Source organism: Orcinus orca, chromosome 2, assembly GCF_937001465.1.
Source record: "Orcinus orca chromosome 2, mOrcOrc1.1, whole genome shotgun sequence".
Classification (NCBI taxonomy): Eukaryota; Metazoa; Chordata; class Mammalia; order Artiodactyla; family Delphinidae; genus Orcinus; species Orcinus orca.
Window position 1 is genome coordinate 187,452,745 of NC_064560.1, and position 17,668 is coordinate 187,470,412.

General features: G+C 42.4%; 2 protein-coding genes across 12 annotated transcripts in view; both read right to left on the reverse strand.

Moving 5' to 3' along the window:
• The window catches only part of FOXN3 (forkhead box N3), a 404,228-nt gene that overhangs the window by 336,710 nt on the left and 49,850 nt on the right, over positions 1-17,668 (reverse strand). Inside the window, exon 2 of one of the 11 annotated variants that reach the window (XM_049705633.1) lies at positions 11,771-12,457. The exons of the other annotated variants lie outside the window; for them this stretch is intronic. The gene's annotated coding sequence lies outside the window, so the exon portion shown is untranslated. The remainder of the gene's footprint in view (positions 1-11,770; positions 12,458-17,668) is intronic. 11 annotated transcript variants of the gene reach the window in all.
• The window catches only part of EFCAB11 (EF-hand calcium binding domain 11), a 585,886-nt gene that overhangs the window by 219,542 nt on the left and 348,676 nt on the right, over positions 1-17,668 (reverse strand). The gene's annotated exons all lie outside the window — the stretch shown is intronic.

A 17,668-nucleotide genomic window follows, 5' to 3' on the forward strand; every position in this document is an offset into this window, starting at 1 on the left:
AACACTGGAATTTTACTTTTTAGCCCTTAAAGAGAGGAATCTATCAAACTAAAGACTTAATCAAGTGCTCTCTGGGTTGGCTTTGAAGGTCTCTGCTCCCCACTCAGGATGGAGGCTTCCAAACCAAAGTCCCTACAAGCAAACCGCCCTAGCTGCAAAGAACACGGAAAAAGAAGGAAATCAGTCATCTTCTAGGCCGATGGTTTCTCAATCTTTGCTGAACGTCAGAGTCCTCTGGGTAGGTTTTAAAAATCCCCATGGCCAGGCCACACCCCAGACCAATTAGGTCAGAACCTCTGGGCACAGAACCAGGCATCATATATTTTTCAAACTCCCCAGGTGATTCCAATGCACATGCAAGTCTGAGAACCAATGAGCCTGGCAGTGACACCCACAAAACCTCACGCTGACGCCATGAGGTCAGTTCTATCCGTGGCTCCGCACCTCCTATATTTTCTCCATTCTTCCTACGAGCCAGGCAGCAGAATCTTGGGGGATATACTTTCACTCACGTTCCAGAACGTGCTCTTCTGAAACAGCTGCTTCAATGGGGGTATATTTCTTTGCAATGCTCTTCCATGTAATAGAGAAATTCTTTCTCATTCCCTTAATATTGCTCCCCATTAAAGCATAACCTACAAACAGATGAATTATACTTATGCAGTGAGTATAAAGGACAGCTGTTCTATCTCAATGCAGCATTTTCTCTTCGTGATTCCATTATTTTACTGTGGCATGACATGCCTAATGCTTTAAGTAAGGCTCAGCTTTTCTTTCTTTCTTTCCTTTTTTTTTTTTTTTTACTGGAGGTGAAATTTCAGCTGGAAATCTACTCTAAAAGATCTTCAAGAAACAGTCCGAGTAAGAACACAGCCGTATTTATTTTTTATGAGTAGCTGAAGGCTGATCAAAACGTTCCTCCCAAGCCACAAAATGTGTAACCCTGGCATTTTTCTGGGCTATTTTTTGGCACACTGAACACAGGTCGAGACAGCATTTTATTTTAATTCTTCTTCTTGAACCTCCTGAATCTTCAAGCAGCAATTCTTAAAGAAACTCATTCATGGTTAGCAGATAATGCAGCCTTTTTTCGCCCTGCAGTGACCTAGTACAGAGAAAATATAGTGAATACACTTCTTTTCTTTTTTTACCAAAGAGGTGCCGTTAACTTGTCCTTGAATTGCGACTGCCTGTGTGCGAACTTCTAGAATATTTTCCAAATTGTCGTTTCAACAAGCAGAGCTTGCTGAGTTTGCCAAACCTACTTCCTTACCTTTGTCTGTTCTGTTCTTTGGCAACTCCTTTTGACAGGCTACCCCATTCAAGGTCTTTCCCCTGCTCTAATCCATCTCATTACATCCTCTTCAATTTTACGTTTACCTATTCATAATATGGATCTTCAAAGGAACTCCCCAAAAGGAGGGTGTCAGAATCACGATCAATTTTCTGTTAACATCGGAAGGAAGATTTATGTATATGCCCGTAGAAACATACGTTCTTTGTAACTCCCAGTTAGTATAAAAGAATTGAAGTCACATATTCTACTCCGTAAACTTGGTTCTATTTAAGATAAAAGACTACATGATTAAAGACAAAAATTAAACAGTTGCAAATAATGGCACATTTGTTTGGTGCTGATTCTGAGTCTTTCCAATACATCAACACTCTTTGCTAAAAGGTCACTGGAGGCAAAATACAGCGACCAGCCAAAATGTTTCAGGTGAGAAATGAAGGGCAAGAAAGACATGCCAGCATCTTAACAGCATCGATAGTGGGCTAAGGGCACAGGGGCTCCAAGTCTGGCAGACCTGGGTTCAAATCCTGGCTGTGTCTCCCTGGGCCGGATAGTCAGCCTATGACCATCCCCATCTCTAAAATGCAGATAATGGGAATTCCCTGGTGGTCCAGTGGTTAGGACTCCACACTTCTACTTCCGAGGGTGCAGGTTCAATCCCTGTTTGGGGAACTAAGATCCCACAAGCCGCACCGCACGGCCAAAAAATAAATAAAATAAAATGCAAATAACAGCAATAATGACCTTCACAGGGCTGCTGTGAGGATTAAAGGGCTTAGAAAGTAGTGAGTACAGGTCAGCTATTCCTACTGCATTTTAAGGAAATGCAACCCAAACAAACCCATGAGGCAAGAGGAGTGGGTATTATCTATATGCATCTTACTGCTGAGAAAAGTAAGGTTCCCAGAGACGAAATAAACTCATCCTCCTCACATAGCTTTCTAAAACACAAAAATGACTATGCTGTTCGCTGTTAAAAACTCTTCAGTGGCTCTCATGACCAGGAAATTAGAAAGAGGCATAAAGTCCAAACTCCCTATCATGGCATAATCCCTGGATAAGATTTTTTTTTTCCCAAAACTCAACCCCAAATCACTTCTGCCACTAAGCATTTCTGCAGCACCACAGAGAGTGTTGCCCCTCCCTCCTTTGGGCTCCCACTCTACCTGGACACACTTTTAGCAAAGCACCCATGGCATTTTTCTGAGCATGTTGGTTTATGCTTCTGAATCTATACACTAAACAGGAAGTTCCTTAAGAACAAGAACACTGTCCTATTCATCTCTGTAGCCTTAGCATCTAGCCTAGCACCGAACACCTGGTAGATAGCCCATAAAATGCTTGATGAATGAATGAATAGTCCAAAGCCATCCAACAAATAAACGGCAGGGCCAGAGAGGACCCCACATCTTCCAACTTCCTGTTGGGCCACCGTTCCCTGAAACCACACTGCCTTTGTCAACGTGTGGGTGACATCTCAGAAAAGACCCTGAGGCTCAACCTCCGTATTCAGAATGGACTTGCCATGTAACCTGAGGCCACGCATTAAAAAACAAACAAAAATAACCACAAATCTGCATGCGTCGATTTGTATCTGTAAAAGAGGGCTCATGCTTAACACTGGACTTTAGAATACACAGGAGGTGGGGGAAGAAGAAGAGAAAAACCAATCAGATAACACGAGGTGCTCCTCTTGAAAAGTGCCTTAATTTAAAACTGCCACAATAGTAAATATAATTAGATAACAACAATAATACCAAACACCACAGTTTACTACAATCCTTTCTTCTGAGGCTTTCAATTGCAACTGAAAACACAATCACTAATTAAATTGGACAAGGGGAGGTATCATTTTCCAAATGGAACCCTAGTGATATAAATGAGTTACTGCAGCTTCTCGAATTTCTCACTGTCACTCAAAGAGGGGGTTCTTCACTGGGCTAGAATCAACTCAGAAAAACAGAGCCATATCCTGCATTTTTATTCTTTTATTCGAAATACAGTTTATTTCTATATTTCCTATGTAGTGACTGAGCCACTGTAAGACCACAAAGATGCTACAGCCCAGGTCCTCCCCTCAAGGAGCTCAATGTACACTGGTGGGTGGAGCGCACGGATGGCGAAAAAAACCTAGTCGAGACCTGGGCCAAAGACAAAAGTCTCAAGGCAGGAGATAAAGACCAGGGGACTCACATTTCCTGCCTTGGAGGAACCTGGGTAAAAAATAAAGACGGTTTTAAGGTGGAACAGGGTGAAACAGGAGGCTGTGAACTTTAGAGGGCCTGAGAACATTGTTTTCTCCTCTTCTTTTCCTTTTTTAAAAATTCAATTCTATAGTGGAACGCCCCAAGCTCTTTCCTTGCCTTTTACTTGAAGACTTTTCCAAATTATGCTTTTAAAGGCATTAGGAGAAAAAATAAAGGTTCTGTAGTCCAATGGAAATTTGGGGAAATTAAATTAAAATTTTAAATTTTAGAATAAAAATACTTTTTTGCTGAAGGACGGCTCAGACCTCTTAATATGCAAAAGTGAACTCAGAATCACCTAGAAGGGGATTTCATATGCAGTTTTGACCATATTAATTTAACGCAAGACTCCTTTTTTTTGGTCTGTTTGTTTTTTAGAAACATCTAACATCTTGCTGGCTAGTGTTCTGTTAAAACACATAGAAAATACTGGTCTAGTAAAAATGACAAATAAATCACCTTCCCTTCTTGTAATATTACAGACTTTGTCACAGGTCTAAAGAAAACAGTGAGTACCTATAATGGACAAATAAAGGGGGCATTATAGCTAGCACCTGCAGCAGTAGAGGGGCTTCAAAATTATGTGAGTCCCACTTCGGATCATGCTCACCGCTTATACTACGAGACCTTGGTTTAAAAATTGCTCAAACGTTCTTGGCCTCAGTTTCCACATCAGTCAAATGGGAATAATGGCATTACCTGCCCCTAAGGGTGAGTGGGAATATTTGTGTAGTCAAATCATCCAGCAGAGCGCTTAGCACAGAGCAAGCTCTCAATGTTCAGAAACTATCGCATGAGACACTCCAGGGTGGCAGGGACGCCCGTTAGGGTCAGTCCGCTGTAGCTGTGTCTTCTTAGGCTAAAACGAAGATGCTTTCAACTTGAACACAAGTGAAAGACTCGACATCGGCCACATGGGAATAGAGCAAGAAAGATGCCAAAATGGAAGAGAAGTCTGAAGGAAAATCCTCTCCAGCCAAATTTTCAAGGAAATGAATTATATGAAATTACAAAAACAGTGCCCTCGGGGCTGCTTCTACTTTTCTCTGACATCTGATACGCAGATATAACGAAGTATCAGGAGAACAAAGAAAATGCACAGAACAGCATGATAAACGCTTTTAGTCACTTTCTCAGTCAGAGCCTTCGAATCAGTGTTAGCAGCATGGCCGGGGAAGGAAACACAAGATCCATGTGTGGTAAATTTACAGCAGATTTTGAGATCCAGGACATTTCTGAGGAAATATATGGAGATAGTGGCAAGGCCAGCAACAAATGACCATGTGATTCGTGGAAAGATCCAGACTTTGAAACAGATCCTTCACTTGGCCAAGTCCATTAGTTCTCACCACTGCCCTCTAGTAGACCTGCTGAATACAGACCTACAACAAAAGCAAATCCTCACACTAGAGTTTCATAGTACTCATTAAAAAAAAAAAAAAAAAAAAAAAATCTTGCATGTAAAGTTGCCTGGAGCACTAAAGCAACCAGTTAGAAAGAAAAAGAATGAGCTATATGACTTAAAAATCCAATTTGCTAGGATAAAATGTCCCAAGATCGCTGATAACAGGAGTTTGTATGGAATATTCCTTGATAGAAGTGTGCCAGATTAGGTCTTGGAAACATTTTTGTTGTGCAGAGACTTTCGGTAGCAAGTGGGAAATACCTAATAAGTATTTGCCACATGAAGGAATGGAACGAACTGATGAACAAACAAAAGAACAAAGGGGCTGAATCCCAGCATTCATGAATTGGAAGAGTTCTAAGATCCCTACCAATTTCGGTTTTGGTTTGTACACTGTCTTGGGAAGCTCACAATCTCACCAGGCAGACCTCCCCACTGGAACAACATAATGGGTGACAATGAACCCTTCCAAAGGTTTCAGTTTATCCAACATATTTTTTTTCCAACATATTTTCTGTTAGTGGTAAGAATGCAGGTGTTCCCAAGGAGTTAAGTACTTCAACAGATAATACTTCTGTTATCTAATTGCCAACAACATTCCTCTGTTCCCCTTATATCTTAGCTAAGTACTTATCACAACCTGTAATTTTCTTACTGTTTCACCGCTGACTGTGGGCATCTCCCACTTCTAAATGTAACTTCATGAAGGTAAAGACCGCGCCTTCCCCCGGCACCTAGCCCAGTACCTGCACATAGGCAGAAGGTGTGCATTAAAGATCTGTTGGTTATACAGATGGAATCAGCGCTGTGGAAGTAGGAGCTTTTCCTCTCTCATTTCCCTTCAGAAGCATCGTTTGGGTGGTCCTGTCATTAGAGTCAACTGGCTGGCCACTCTCAACATAGCTGTGTATCCTTGAGCAAACTTCTTCACCTCTCTGGTTTCCTTCTTTGTAAAGGAGGATTTGGGGGCGCTTGAACTACTCTCTCAAAGGTCCCTTGCATCAGTAACATTCTAAGATTATTTGGGAAAATAAGCCCAAAACACCCGCATTTTCATAATTAATAAAGTTTACAATGATCAGAACAAATAAACAAGTGAATTTCAAGATTGTTCTATAGCGTTAGTCATGGTTTTCTTCAAGTTAGCTCATTTCTCTGCCAGGTCACACTCTGTATTTACCTTTCAGCGTTTGGCCCTTAGAAAGGGCGAAATTGATGAGGTGGCTAAGGTCCACTTTCTAAAAAAAGAGCAACCCCCTTCCCCCCTGTCCAGATAATTTCTGCAGCCTGTTTGCAAGATTTCTAATATGAGGTGCAACTGTCATTTAATTAAGTGGTTCTTAGAGATTTTGATTTTTCCTGCCACCAACGGGTTAATGCGCTGAGATCTTCCTTTGTTTTACGAAGGGGCAAGAAAACACATTGAGCTGATACAGTCCATTATTAAAATTGCATTTCAGCAGAGGCAAATAACTCCAGCCACCTGACGCTGGGCTTAGCCATCATCTTCTCTTGCTACAACCCAAAGCTATTACATTAAAAGCATAAGCAAAACAATAGAGCTGACAGCAATGCAAGCTCCCCTGGTAGACGGAAACCATCAATCCTGTTGGTGAAGTATTTAGCTACAGAAGTATTTAGCTACAGAAGGAGAAAAGACATTCTTTGACTGCAGGATAAGAGGAAGGGATACACAGCCACTTTTCAATCAGAGCTAGATCGTGTATACATGAAGAAATAACAGCTTCGACAGCCAGACGTTAAGTTTGCCTCTAGAAAGTGGGAGCCAGCAAGTATACCTGTGAAGGCTACGAAAAGTCTGGGGTTGAATGAAGTCGCTCTTACCTGCTCCACCTTCACCTTGGATGCTCACAGCCCCCACCCATTCCCTGCGTGGTAGTTTCTACAGAAATTAAACAAAGAGCTTTTTCAGGGGCCAGGCAGGCAGAAAACAAACTTCTTTAGCTTGGGCAGTGTTAAGCGATCTTAATAAGCTCTAAATCTTTACTTGGAAGTCAATGAAATTAGCAGCAGAGTTTAGAAGCCAGAAACACCGGGCTGGATTATTTTAAAAAGCAAAAACAAAAAACTCCAACCATTCTTTGCAGCTAAACTCCAGCTCCGGTTCTCTGGGCTAGAATAGTAGTGTTAATAGATTCTGCCTCGACTAAAAAGGGAGCCAGTGGCAGAAAATCTATTCCTCCAGCAAGGTTGCCGGGCAACGAGCAAGCTTTTGGCATGTGGCTGATGTCTCCCGGCAGCCCGGACTACACAAAGTAAGCTCTTCCATCACTTATAACTAACTTGATTTTGATGGATTAAAACCAAATCAAAAGGTACTGTAAGTCACTCGTTTCCAAATTCAGGAATCTGGGTGAGACAGAAAACATCCCAATACCAAACATAAGACTAACTGATCAGGAAAAGTAGAATCCACTAAAGGTCATTCTGCTGGGTGATACATCTCTTACACATCCTAGTATACACACAATGTTATTTTAAGATGAGAATATCCAAAAGCAATGGGAAAAAACAGCATTCAAGAATATTTGGGGGTGGGGGGATGAGTGAAATAGGTGAGAGAGATTAAGAGGTACAAATTTCCAGTTACAAAATAAATGAGTCACAGGGATGAAATGTACAGCGTGAGGAATATAGTCAATAATATTGTAATATCTTTGTATGGTGACAGATGGTAACTAGACTTATAAGGGTGATCATTTTGTGATATACAGAAATATCGAATCACTATGCTATGCACCTGGAACTAACAGTATTGTAGGTCGGTTATATTTCCATTACAAATATATATTTTGGAAAAATATTAACGTTATAAAGATGGAGCCTCAATGTTACGAGGAGTTGTGGATTCAAATGCATCTTTGTGTCTCGCGTTGGTGAAGGTGTTTGCACATCTGAGCACATTACTCAATAATCGGCGAACCCTCGCTAAGGGCTCTGAGATCCCACCCCTGTGCTGTAGGCGTGATGGAAGAAAATGTAAGACTTTGGGCCAAGGCCTCATTCAGAACACATTTACTATTAGGACATAAGGTAAGATGGTTTCTCTCACCAACTAAGTTCTTCCGCAAAAGGCTAGTTTTGGCACTGATTGTGTTTGCTTACGAAAACCACCTCCAAGACATACTGACCGAGCTGACTAGACTTCCCAAATGATGAAGACGGCACTGAAGGCCAGGCCTGTCCTTTCCCAGGGTTCTGGGGTGAACCAGGCCTACCTGCCAGGTCTCTGAATAGCATAAAATATATTCACACTTGATCCCAAACTTTTCTTTCTCTTTTAGAAAAACATCCTTCACAACATTCATAGTGTATCTCCTTTCATTTAAAAAAAAACTCCTTTTGGGGACTTCCCTGGCGGTCCAGTGGTTAAGACTCCGCGCTTCCACTGCTGGGGGCACGGATTCGATCCCTGGTCAGGAAACTAAGATCCCACACTCTGTGCGGCGTGGCAAAATAAAAAATAAATCCTTTCGGGGCTTCCCTGGTGGCGCAGTAGTTGAGAGTCTGCCTGCCGATGCAGGGGACATGGGTTCGTGCCCCGGTCCGGGAAGATCCCACATGCCGCGGAGCGACTGGGCCCGTGAGCCATGGCCACTGAGCCTGCGCGTCCGGAGCCTGTGCTCCGCAACGGGAGAGGCCACAACGGTGAGGGGCCCGCGTATCACAAAAAAAAAAAAAATCCTTTCGTTCAGAAAGTTGCACATACTCGCATGGACAGAGGCATCCTCTTCTCGTGCAATCCTGAACCTGTGGTCATTAGCAGCCACAGGCCCACCATAGGGGATGCTGAAGGCAAAGGCAACCGGATGAAGCAGCCCAGCAGAGGTGCCCACACATTTCCTTGGAGTTCCAGGCAAAACCAGCTTGTGCCCATCGGCCCCTTCTAATGTGGAGAATGCACATGACACCAAGCGAAGCATTCGTGTTTCAGACGTGGCATGTCCCATTTGTGGCCTCGTCAGCCCCTCGTCCATTATGGATCCATTATGCCTTTCGTCAACTTCCATGTTTCTTGCAACACATTCAAATGCACTGCAGGGACTAAAAGCAGCCTCCTCTGTAACCATTATGATGATAAAATGCAACTTGATGGAAATCGATATATTATCATCGCTCCCTATCAAGACATATGCCCTCAGGAAACAAAGAGTTGTTAGTTTTAATATGAAAAAGGCTTAATGGGTCTTCGCATGAGCTTGGCAGGTGGCTGAGCAGGTGCACGGCACTGCCACTCTCCACAAGTCTAATGCTTGCCCACTCTTTAAGATCGAGTCTGAATGCCACTCCAGCAATTCTTAACTGAGCCCTCCACCCCTACACTCAGCCCTTCCTGTTACCTGCAGCTCTGCTCCTGCACTGAACCTTTTCTACTGTATATACATCCTGTGCATACAACCATTCTCTCTCCTACCAGGTGTATGTTCCCCAAGAGCTAAAGCTCAGGGCCTTATCCAGAGCCAATGTTCAGTGTTAGGTGATTTTGGTTTTCATTGGAAGAAAACAAAACGGTGGGTAAATACAACCCCCGAAAAATTAAAATTTTTTTTTTTTTAGTTTGTAGGTAATCTGAGATATCTGGCCAAACCCTTAGTGCTGTGTCATGGAAAGAAGAGCCTGTGGTCTGACTATTAAGTCAGCCAAGCAGATCTAGCCTTCCTATTGGAGTACCTTGTGCACCATGTAAGTAATCTAGTACACTGTAGTTTTGCAGAGGAATTATTCAGTAAGCAGAGGCCATGAGAAAATTAAGAGTTGATGAAATGTTTTCCTAATGTTTTCCTTTCTTGAAACAATCTCCTACGTAATAAAAGCCTTACAAATGTATTATATAGCCTTCATCTTTTTCATATATATATATATATATACACACACACACACACACACACACACACGCACACAATATCAATTGCTGATTGTCAAATTTTCACTTTACCTGATGCGTTTGCAAGATGGCTTCTTCCAAGTTTATTGATAATAGCACCTTGTATGTTTCCTATCCAGGATTCATTACTATTTGTAATTTATTATTTGTTGTGTCCTAGTTTGTCTCCCCAATAGACTGGTAGCTCCCCAAGGGTAGAAACCATTTTATCTTGAGTTCTATTAGTATCCCCACTGCCCAGCACCGAGCCTGACATGGATGAGGCACCCACACACCTGCTGAACGATCACTGCCTGAAGTAATTAACTGACCGATAAATTCGTGCCTAACTGAAGTTCTGGCTTGGTTGAGGGTCTTCAAAATAAGATCGCGATTGGGCAACCAGTCTACTGGTCCTGCAATAGATTTTGCTTCAGAGAAACTCTTGCAAACCAGAATACCGAAGCTAGTGCCCTCCTTCAGCGAAACTTAGGGAGCCTGAAATCCTAGGAGAGCCAGTAGGAGCTGGAAGGAGAAGCTGGCAAAGGGAAAATATCTATTATTTTATTCGAAGAGAACATTCAAAATCAGAAACATCTATATTCAGATGTTCAAGACAGAGACACTTGAGTTGAAGTCAAAATACACATTTGTTTTTTCTGTTTTTTTGTTTTGCGGTACGCGGGCCTCTCACTGTTGCGGCCTCTCCCGTTGCGGAGCACAGGCTCCGGACGCGCAGGCTCAGCGGCCATGGCTCACGGGCCCAGTCGCTCCGCGGCATGTGGGATCTTCCCGGACCGGGGCACAAACCTGCGTCCTCTGCATCGGCAGGCGGACTCCCAGCCACTGCGCCACCAGGGAAGCCCCACATTTGTTTTTAAATACAAGTTTGGGACTAGAAACACCCCTATTCACTAAGAGTAAAAATCCTCTCTCACTCGTCCACCCTCTCGTCCTCCCCTGCCTGCCCCCCTTAACCCCTGCCCCACAGAGTCCGCAGATTTTTCTCATAATGTATATCAGGTAATTTAATTTTTCCCCAATTTTTCACTGTTTATTTATGTTCGTCAAAATATATGCTCTGATTTTTTTATTCAGAAAAGAAATCATAAATATATGTGTGAATGCGAGTAGGCTATACATAGGTTTCTAAAGATGTGTGCGTATCATCACAGCATTATCTGTTTCTTTACTCTCACTAACATAGCAGAGTAGCAGAGACTGGAAAAATCAAAGCAGTAGATAATTTTTTAAATTATTCATATTTGACTCTAGGACAGTAACAGCTTAAACATTAGACTTCCCTTCTGTTCTTAATTCTATTTAGCTTAGGCTATTCAGACTAATTTATGTTTTAAAGGCATACACTAACAGACCATATGAGATAATACATGTAAACGTACTCTGTAATTAACATGTATTACTCTGTAATAATGCAAATGTGTTAGTATCATAATAATTACGATTTTTCTTTCAATTTGTATGTACGTATATAAGTCTGTTTATATAGTATATATGTAGCCTAACAGCCTAACACTATAGTTTTCAAATACCTGTTCACAGACCAATACTGGTCAGTGACAAAGTTTTCACTGGCCAGAGGCAAAAGGAGAAAAATCGTAACAATGTATTACAGATTTTAAAAAATACAATGTTAAACGTATTATATTTAAAAGATTGCTTTTATTCTGAAATTAAATTCTTACTGATTTTTTTTCCTGGATTGTTCCAAAGTCCATTGCTTTATCGAATTATAGTGCTAACGAGTGGTAATTTTTAAAGCCCTTACTTGCCAAAAAAAAAAAAAAAAAAGAAGAAAATTTTCTTTTGAAATGTATTAATCCATGGAACCTAAAAGTCTGAAAAAAACTGATTCAGGCAACAAAAACACCAACATTTCCATAGTCTGTTCAAGAAAAGAAAGTGAGGCTCCCCTTTACCTGCAGCTTTAGTGCTTCTAGTCATCCAATCCCAGTAACATCTGGAACGTCCCAAAAGATCCAGCCTCTGAGCTGAGCCCTCCCAGGCTCCCAGCAGTCCAGCACCCATTCGGCTTCTGCGTGATCACTTCATTTTCCCCAGCAGCCTCAACAAGAAGCACCACTTCGGAAGAAGCCCCAAATCTTAAACCAGTCCAAGGTGGGGGCAGGCTGAGGGAGGCACCGAATCCAATTTTTTACAGGCAGAGAGACTTCAAAGTCTCCATCCGATGGCTCAAACATCCATAACAGAATTGGTATTTCTTCTCGGATTCAAGGCATGGCCAAGTCACACAGGCTCACTTCCAGGGTCCAGTTTTCACTTGGAGGCTGCAGCCCAGGCAGGCTCACTGCCCTTTGATCTGGTTGGAACCGGAGTGTTACAAATATGCTTGTATTAAGCTATCTCCAGTCTGCCTGAGGGCCTCGGTCTGGAATGCGAGAACGGGAGCTTCAAACAGTGAGGTTCCCAAGTCTTCATTTACGTTACATTTTTTTCTGGCCGGCCGGCCGGCCAATGCTCCTTCCATGGCAGGCAGCGATGGGGTGCCCGTGGAGTGCAGTAATGCAGACTGGCATCATAAGGCAGAACTAGAGAGTTTTGTCTCTATTCTCTGGGCCAGCAATCCAGGCGAAGAACAAGGGAAACTACAAGCAAGCACCAGAACCCTAAATTATACTTTTATTAAGCCACCCACAGGCATTTGTAAAGCACCTAGGAGCTCCGAGCGCTGTGTTATTAAGACGCAACGGAGGCATCACCATCTTTGGCCATCAAAGCATCCATGTTCCACCAGCCAGTGGGTAATGAATCATGGCAAGAGCTCCATCCCTTCTACCCCGGGGGCCTTCTCCTCCTAGACTTGACAGTGCAGGCCTCCATTTTCAAAATCAGAATGTATAAAAAACCCGTTTAGCTGGAAGATATCCTGTGTGAAAGAATGTGCAGTAAATAGCAAATATTTCCAACAGCACAGCCAGTATTTTCCTATTTCCTGGACAATTTACTAAAAATCTTCCACCCCTGCTTTCATAGGTTGAGGGCATCTGCTGTGCCAAACTGCCTGCTGGTGACAGAGAGAAACCAACACATTCTGCAGTGCCCAGGGATAAAACTGAAAAGCGAGAGAGAAGTGTCCCTGACAGAAGTAGACTCTGAACTTCTCTTGAGTCACCTGTTACCGAGAGACTTTAAATGCTGGATGATCAGAGATCTTTCACCAGCTTATACCACGCCAGTCATAATCCCCAAAATATCAAGAACCCCCAAGTCCTTGAGTGACTGCTTCATGCAAACATGGAAATAATGCAAGAGAACCACTGTTTCTTTGATTCCTCCAGACGGAAAAGGTAGTGCCTTTAATATCATGCTTACTGGACATCCATCATCCAACGCACAATGCAACCATTGTAGGGCAGAGAGAGAGAATATACTCTGTGGGGTAGAGGCATGCGGCGGAAAAAAAACCCAAAAACACGAGAGCCTCGACGCACTGAAGAAACGGTCTTCTGCTTCTCATTGGAATAATGGTGGGATGTGTACAAGAATGTTTCTGGCTGGCCTTAAAAGAAAGAAACTCTTTCAGAGAGCAGCGACCTTAAACATCTTATCAGCCTTTGAAGTTATGCACAATGACATCCTTTGGTTCCTTGCCCAGGGCAGAGGTTTAAGCTTTAAGACTCCATTTACTTACAAAGAACTGTAGAAATATTTTTGCTGCGGCACAAGGCAAAAGAGCCAGTTTTTGAAAACAGCAAATGATAGAATGGTGAGGTAGAGGGAAAACACCCTTTATAGGGGGCACCGCACTGTGTTAAGGGGATCAAGAGCTATAGATCTAACTTTCTGGGGTTAACCTCCTTTATTTTCAATCTTCTGTACCATTCAGATCAGTTTTGTGAAACTCACGTCAAAGTGATAGAAGCAGAGTAGGTTCTGATGCTGCCACCCGCCTTCTGACTCATCCCTGGTCCAACGTGCCCTACCAATGCCTGTGCTTCCTACCAACACCACTATATCTCTGTAACCCATCTCCCCTCAACCCAAAACAAAGGGTACCCCCTGCTCCCTCCAATGCTACCTCTTGAGTAGGAGTCCAAGGTGGGATAACGTCCCCCACAGGGTGGTGAGGGGGAGCCTTGTGCCCACTGCTGCCTCCACACAATTTTCTAGGGCATCTAGACTTGTGTTTCTTCCTTATGGTGGGTCCCGTCTATCTGGTCAACCACTGCATCCCTGCACGCTGTGTGCCCAGCCAGCACAGTGTTGAGTATATAGTAAGTACTCAAGACACGCTTGTAGAAGAAAGGCCCAGTGACCTCCACCCCAACATTTTCTCTTTCCTTTCTGCCAGATATCTTCTGTCTTGGGGTACACTCTATTTTAGGGTCTCCCTGATGATTCAATCTTGGGCACAAGAATGTTCACTTGCCAGAGCTGTTTGATTTATTTGCTTTTGCTTTAATCTCAGGCCATGGCAAAAGTTCTTTTGCAAGACCCCAAAAAACTGGGAATCCAGAGATTCTGGGAATCTCCTAATAGTCACCTAAGAAAAGGTAATAATGCTGTATGCCATCATTTTCATGATTTGATAAGCTACATAAAACTCGTTACTGAACTGGAGCCAAACACTTGAAGGAAAACAGAAGGAAATCTGTTGCCTTGAGATTTATCTTTCTTCTTCAAAGAACTCGGAGTTGCTTCTATAGTACATGATGTTAGGATAGGCCTTGGGCCAATCATTGTAAAGAGCATCTGAAAAATTACTCAGAATTGTGTGCTCGGTTGTTTTGCAAAGGATATAGCTATTTGTTTGCTTAAGTGAGGCTGTAAGGATTGCTGGAAACGTTCTGTGAAAATATTAGCTAAACTCAAGTCCCTATCAGCAAATACACGCATGCAGTTCACACATGTGTCACACCACACGTATGATCTCTGACTTACAGGTATGAATAATGTATAAACAAGCTGAACCCCATTCCAACAAGCAAGTGACTTTAGTTCACAATGGAAATGTAAACATGACCCTTAGTTGAAGATAGCCTTTAACTCCAAATTGTCCATATACACAATAAAACAAGCTCTTTACTGGGCCTGGAGGGCGACTCCACGTGGGCTGTGGTGAATTCTCCTAATTGAAAGCCGTGATAAGTCAACATGAAGGGGCTCTTTCGAATGTTGACACGTGTTCATGGAGGGCCTCTTCATTTGAAAATCTTCAAGAGACCCCACCTGGTCCACGGGGCTCCATTTGGTCTTCATAGCAAAGAGAACACACAGTTCTCCATAATTACACAAAGGGGACAAGTTGGTAAAGAAGAACTAACTCTATGAAGTAGTGCTTGTGAGTTAATCAAGTCAAAAGACAAGCCCAATTAAAAGAGCCTTTTGCTTAAATAATATATAAAAATAAAGAAAGCAAAACTCAGGAGGTACAGTCCCCAGATACACAACTTGTAATTTCTAATAAAGCAGGAAGGCAGAACTCGAGTCACTTAACAAAATGCTCAATACCCAATTAGGATCCACAGTCCCTGAACAGCTATCTGATTACCCCGGAGATTAATTCCCTGGGCGGCAGGCCCCAAGGGTCCTTTCTAGCCAGCCCCATCACTCATTGGGAAGTCAGGGAAGATGAATATCTAGGTTAGGTTTGATGCTCACAACTTTTCAAGGGTTACTCAGATCTCAGAAATAAAGATTGGCAGATCAAGGAGAGAGCACAGACACGATCATTTGGTTCATTAAAATCGTGAAACTAAAATCTCCTTTTGCAGTTGTAAAGAGCCAGCTCAAGTTAGTTTTCCAAATAGTGAAAGGAAAATACTCTAACAAACAAAGAGGCATATGAAAGTCAAGCATGGTAAAGGGCAGGAAAAAAACAAAACAAAAAAAACCCCGAGTAATTCCTCTTAAGTGCCTTTCTTCCTTTCATTTTATTTTACTTTATTTTAGCAAGAAGAAAGTAGGAGAGTTGGAACTTTGTCCGTATTTTTTTGTTGTTCACTTTGATTTTTTTGTTTACTTTTGTTTTGTTTCGATTTTTAAAATTTGTTGGTAATAGCTACATATAGACAAAATTCAAAAGGTTCAAAAGGATATGCAGTGAAAAGTAATCTTATCACCCCCCTGTCACCAGCCACCCAATTCTACTCCTGGGCAGGGCAGTAAACAAACAAAAACCAGCAATGACCACCAAAGTGTGTGTGTGTGTTTGGGGGGGTAGGGTGGGTGGCAGTAGACAAAGAAAATAAAGAAAAAAACCCTAAAACAATGATCTAAATCTGGTGTATCCTTTCAGATATAATCTATGCAAATATTAGCATTTCTTTTCTTTGTGAAAAGACAAAAGCAATGTTTTTTATAAACTGTTCTGTACTTTGCATTTTTCTCTCAACATAGCTTCAAGGTCAGTCCCTATCAGCAAATACAGAGATGCCTAATTTTATATAAGTGCAAGTACATCTGTAGGATAAATTTCAAGAAATGGAATTGCTTGCCCCAAATATATGCATTTTCTATTTCAATTAATGTTACCAATGTGCTTTCTCTAGAGACTGTATCAATTTATACGCCACTCAGCAACGTGAGTGTCGGCTTCTCCTCACCTTGGCTAATCCACGGCACCAACCATGACAGGTAAACATGACCTCTTAAAGTTCTAGTTTATATTTCTCTTATTAGCAGGAGGGCAAGTATCTTTTCATCTATTTAAGAGCCATTTACTTCCTATCCTGTCAACTGCATGTTCATATCTTAGGTGACTTTCTACCACCTTCTTTCTCTTCAGTAAAGGCAGTGTCTCTAGCAAATGATATCCAAGCTGGTCTTTTTTTTTTTTTTTTTAATTTTTTTTTCTTGGCCGCGGTGCGTGGCATGTGGGATCTTAGTTTCCCAACCAGGGATCGAACCCACACACCCTGCATCGGAAGCATGGAGTCTTAACCACTGTTACCTCCAGGGACGTCCCCTCCAAACTGGTCTTTTGTATAGTTCTTCAAGCCCGTGCATATATCATCTAATTTAATAATTGCAATAAGCCAGTAAGCAGGCATAAAAATATTTTCTCCATTTTATAGGTGAGGAAGCCAAGGTTTTGTTTGTAGGTTTGACCAACAAGCTCACTGGAAGTTTGTAGCCAGAACTAGAATTCATGTAGCTTACCTTTTAGTCTAACGATTTGTGCGTGCGCGCATTCCCGTGTGTGTTTACTACATTAAAATGCCTCTAGATTGTAGAAAGGATGAGAAAGGAAATATTCTCTTTTTCTCTAATGATGAATTTGCATTTTCTATTTACCTGGCCAGTTTTCATTGTATAGCAAATAAAGGAAACTAAAACTTTATTTGCTCTCATTCTGTTGCTCAGGCCAAAGCATGGACAAGCATTGAGTCTTCATGTATCGCACATCACCAAGCTATCAACCTTTTATTACCAACCTGGATGGACCGAGTACTGGGTGGAGGGGAGATAGAACAGTACTGACATACATCCTCCCCAGGAAGAGGGGGACCCTCGAGAGGACTTCCCATGTTGAATGTCCTGGGGGAGAGCATGAATACACGAACTCCTATGAGGGGGCAGAAGGAGAAGTCCCCAGGACAAAGGAGAAGAAGGTCATAAGCCATAGGGGTCTGTCAACTTGGTGCTATTGACAAGGAACGCTTCTGGGTTCAACCTAGGATACTGATTCCCAAGTATTCTCCAGCCCGTCCCGGGGGAGCTGGTCTCTAGTCTACCAGGAAGAGGCTGTGGGGTGGAAAGTACCCAGCTAATTTGGGAAAAGGGACAGGAAGGCTCTAAAAGAGCTGGAAGACCTTCTTCTGCCCCATCTTGGGGCAGGGGATGGGGGGCAGTGG